Source organism: Octodon degus, unplaced genomic scaffold, assembly GCF_000260255.1.
Source record: "Octodon degus isolate 3935 unplaced genomic scaffold, OctDeg1.0 scaffold00060, whole genome shotgun sequence".
NCBI lineage: Eukaryota > Metazoa > Chordata > Mammalia > Rodentia > Octodontidae > Octodon > Octodon degus.
Window position 1 is genome coordinate 2,924,649 of NW_004524636.1, and position 5,278 is coordinate 2,929,926.

The following is a 5,278-nucleotide window of genomic DNA, read 5'->3' on the forward strand; positions in this document are numbered from 1 at the left end:
CTCTCTCTCTCTCTCTCTCTCTCTCTCTCTCTCTCTCTCTCTCTTCCTTCCTTTCCTCCTCCTCCTCCTTCTTTCTTTCTTTCTTTTGAACCAGGAATAGAACTCAGGACCTCACACTAGCTAAGCAGGAACTGTGCTGTTGAGCTCTACCCCAGTCCCCTCCAGAGCCTTCTCCTTACATGAGTATCCTGGTCAGATGGCATCGTCTAATGCCCACTCAAGATAACTGTCAAAAATTCCTTTTGAGTTCCATGTTTTGACTGAGGAAAAAATTGAACTGTTAGCCCTGACAAATGAATTGTGCCCTGTCAGGCCTGAATAGATGGGACAAACAGAGCTCTATTAAATTGGGTCACTGAGAGCCCAGGGTCATTGCAAAAGTCAAGAGAAAACCCTGGTAGACAATAGAACAGAATTCTCCTCCTTCAGAAATTCCTTTTGTCAAAAAGTTACCATAACTGAGGTAACTGGACTTCTTGTTTTTTCCCCTTTTGCAAGGCACAAACATAGCCTGTGGGGATATCTCCTTTACATCAAGTCAATCAGCCTTACTTTCATTTAACCCTGCAAATTCAGCCTTGACTGTGCCCTGAAAGGAAAATGACACCTTTATCAGCCTGAGACAGATAACTGCAATCATAAATTTCTGACAACTCTCCTCCCAGAACTGCACTTGCCTCTGGGCCTGGACATCAACCATGGTGAAATGTCACAGAGAGCATGAACGGGCCTCAAGCAACACATCAGCCTGATAGACTGCTAATCACCTTGGGCAAGATGTCCCTGCCATCAGCAATGCAGCCTTTAAAAGTCGCTCCTGTAAACCCCCTCAACTAGGAAAATCCTGAGAGAAAAGTCCAGCTCATCTGGACTCAGTTGCCGTAAGGAGTTAAGAACTCTCCCACTTTGGCTTTGCACCTGTGTCCTACATGACAAGAAAACTATTCTAGTCATCAAAATGACTAGAGACCTCAGATTCGGCCCACATCAGAAAAGCGTTATCCTGTTCTGCTCAAGTCCCACCTGCCTCTTCTTTGCATTCTACCACTTCCAGTTCTGTCTTCTGTACCACAATCTCATGTTTTCCCAGATGAATTCACTTGGATTCCATTGCCATAAGAACTCTTCCACTCTGACTCCACAGCTGTGTACTCACCTGTTGATGTGGGACAATTGTCAGCAATGTCTTCTGACTCTGTCTAAAGCTGAAGAGTGCTGTCACATTTTAGATGTGGCCCAAGACTGGTTAAAGTCAAAAGTCCCTGCCACTGAGGTTGATCCTGATGCCTGTGTGAACACAGTTCTCTCCTGAGTGCATCCAAACTGAGACTGTAATGTGACAGAGGATCATGAAGCTTAGATTAATACCTCACTGCTCTCCTGGAAGACTTCAAAGAAGGAATCAAGAAGCCAATAAACATGTCTAAAGTGACTGAAGTAACCCACTGGAGCCCCCACTTAAAAGAAATTCTGCCAAAGCAGATCTTGTGAGATTGATGTACATTTTATCAAACATAAATTCTTGTACATGCTTGCATGCCCTATACCTCTCCTGGGATATGATAAGCCTCCCTCATACTCAAGTCCACTGTCCTGTACTTGATATTGACTCTGACTGTACCCTGGGAGGAAAACTAATGTCTATATGAACATGAAATGCATGATAATTATAACCCTGAAATTTTGAGAGACTCATTTCCAGAAGTATGAACAAAGGACTCACCGGACTCACCCCCAGGACTTGCTATCAATCGTTCCCTTTAAGCTCTGTCCCAAAGTAACCCCCCACCTGCATCAAACAGTACAACTCTCCTGTTTGTAAATCCAGTTCAAGATCTCCAAGCTGCCAGTACTACTGTGATCTCTCTCCCTATATGTTGCCTCAGTCAGTTGCCACTCACAACCTGCTGGTATACCTGCATGGGCCTAAAAAATGCTTTCTTCTGCCTTCAGTTGGCTCCCGTAAGCCACTCCCTCTTTGCTTTTAAATGGAAAGACCCCAGTTCTGGACTCAAAAGCCAACTGACTTGGACTCAACCTCCCAGACATTCAATGATGTTTATTCAGACTCAGTTTCTGGAAGCACAAAATGGTCCCTAAAGGCTGTCTCCCTCTTTGGCTCTGAGCTCTAACAGTAACTGTCCTTCAGTGAAGAAAGCTAACAGGTTTACCTTAGACTGATATCTAAATGTTCAGGTACTACATGTTGTACTGGGATGAACTGTTCAAAAACAGGGCCCCCTGACAGATGCTGAGTATACTCTGTTTATGGGTAGAAGTAGCTCTGTTAAGAATGAAGTCATACAAACTAGATATGCTGTGATCCCTTTGGCCAAAACTATTTTGGCCAAAACTGTCCTGTAGGGATGATCTGCACAGCAAACTGTTGTTTAGAAACCTGCCACCAAAGATGCAAAATAATCCAATCTAGTGGCCTAAACCCCCTCTGTGGATCCAACTGACTGAAATATCAAACTCAGCCAGGAAAACCTTACCCAGCATTCCCAGAAGACCAGAGCCAGATCTGCCCTGAGACTCAGTGCTGACACCCATACCCCTGCAGCCAGTTCAGGCTCAGCACCTGTGTCATCAGCCCTGACCTCATGCAGTATAGTGAACTCTATGTAGATAGATTACACAGAAGTAAAACATAACCCTGTAGAAACAACATAAACCCAGTTAAAAGACCAGCTATGTCTATAGACATTTCTGCACACACATATAATCCAGGTATGTGTTAACTACTGCTACAAATTTCAGAAATCCAACCTTAGATGCATTGAACAATTTACCTGGAAAGCTCTCTGAGGCTCACTCTGAAAAGACAATGTACACAAGACAGAACCCTGAGCATCTCCCTCACAGGATTGCTCCACACCTATGCCCCTTGATTTTTGTGTCTTTTCCAGTCCTTTCTTCCCTACCTCTTGCTAGCTGTGTTTTTTCTATGGATGACTGCAAAGACAGTCCTGGGAAATAAAGACAAGGCAGGAGGTCTTACAATTCCTGACTTGAAATTATCCTACAAGGCTACTGTGATAAAATCAGCATGGCACTGGAAACAAAATAGACCTGAGGATCAATGGAATAGATTAGAAGACGCGGAAGCCCCTACAAACACACTCAGCCACCTTATCTTTGACAAAGGGGCCAAACATACTCACTGGAAGAAAGATAGCCTCTTTAACAAATGGTGCTGGAAATACTGGCTCTCTACTTGCTGAAAACTAAAACTTGACCCAGATCTATCACCTTGCACTAAACTAAAGTCAAAATGGATTAAAGATCTAAGCATTAAAGCAGAGACACTAAATCTCCTGGAAGAGAAAGTAGGAGGAACTCTTGAAGACATAGGGGTAGGCAAAGACTTCATGAACAGAAATTAAATCATATGGGAAACAGTTGAAAGAGTTAACAACTGGGACCTGCTCTTACTGAGAAATTTTTTCATGTCAATAGAAATTACCAACAGTGAAAAGGCAACCAACAAATTTGGAAAAAATCATGACAAATAAATACTAAGGCAAAGGTCTGCTCTCTAGAATTTATAAAGAACTAAAAAACACTAAGGCCCCAAAATTTAAAGACCCGATCCAGAAATGGTCATCTGAAATGAACACATGCTTCTCAGAGGATGAAATTAAAGAAGTGAATAAATATATGAAAAAATGCTCCACATCACTAGCCATCCACGAAAAGTAAATTAAAACAACATTGACATATCATCTCACCCCAGAAATAATGGCTATCTTAAAGAAATCACCCAGCAACAAATGTTGGAGAGGCTGTGGGGAAAAAGGAATCCTTCTCCACTGCTGGTGGGAATGTAGACTGGTGCAATCACTATGGAAATCAGTGTGGAGACTCCTTAGGAAATTTGGACTGGAAATCCCATTTAAACCAGCTATTCCTGTCCTCAAAATTTTACCAGAGGATCTGAAAACATCACATCATAGTGATATATGTGTGCCTATGTTTATAGCAGCACAATTTGTGATAGCCAAATCTTACTGGAAATCCCATTTAAACCAGCTATTCTTCTACTGGGAATTTTCCTGGAGGATCTGAAAACATCATATCATAAGGATATATGTGTGCCTATGTTTATAGCAGCACAATTTGTGATAGCCAAATCTTGGAAACAACCAAGATGCCCATCACCTGAGGAATGGTTGAACAAGATGTGGTATTTTTACACAATGGAGTATTATTCAGCTATTAAGAATGATAAACTGCAAGCCTTTATATTGAAGTGGATGCCACTTGAACATATACTCATAAATGAAATAAACCAGACACACATGTGTAAATATCATACAGTTTCCCTAGTATAAGAAGTCAAAAGGAGAAATACAAATAGAAAGGTATAATACAAGTAAAAGAAAAGCAGGATCTTGAGGACTAACTAATCAAAAGAGGGAAAGGAGAAGAGCTAGGTAACATGACAATGTTATGCCATACAGTTATATGTAGAAGATGGGCAAGGCAATGATCCTGAGAATCTTTAGAAGATTTTTGAATCTAACAGTTAATTGGAAAGATTCTCACCCTGACTAATTATACATACTGATACTTGTGAACTAAGCAACTGCACTGATGATGGTAATCTGTAATAGTTGTTTGATGCTTGGAGTGCCTGTCATTCTGGTCTTCTGAATATGGGCTCCTTGTCATGACATCCCAGTTGCTGCTGTGCGGTCTCTCAGGTAGATGATTGTTCAAATAGAAGGGGTGGTGAATGAAGGCAAAAGATAGGCAAAGGAATATTGTGGGACCATCCTGCTTTAAGGTTGTATATGGTTAGATTTTTGGACTTATGTGTAAACATAAGAGGTATATAATTCTTTATGCCTGTTTTTAAAAACATATTCTAATTTTTAAATGTTTTTTCATCACATTCTGTAGGGACTTAAAGTTAAACATATCAATACTTGATGAAAAATACCTGTTCCATGCTATGCCTAAGATGTTTGATATTCAGACAGATAGTGAGGTTAAACTTAACAGCCTAGGTTGTATGGTAATAACAATAAGCTTGTTTTGTGGATGGTTAACAACCTAAGTTTGCAGACCAAAATTAGAGAAAAAGGAGGGCTTCAAGGAAAGTCAACATTTTGGCCCTAGCCTTCCAGGGTCAATTAAGACTCAGGACATATGAGAACTTGTACTATAATGTCATGTAACTCGGTAGTGTCCCAAATTTTTCTGATCAAGGAGATTATGGGGCCAAAGAGGAAAGTGATCGATGACATAGAGTGTGCCTAAGGAGAGTCACATG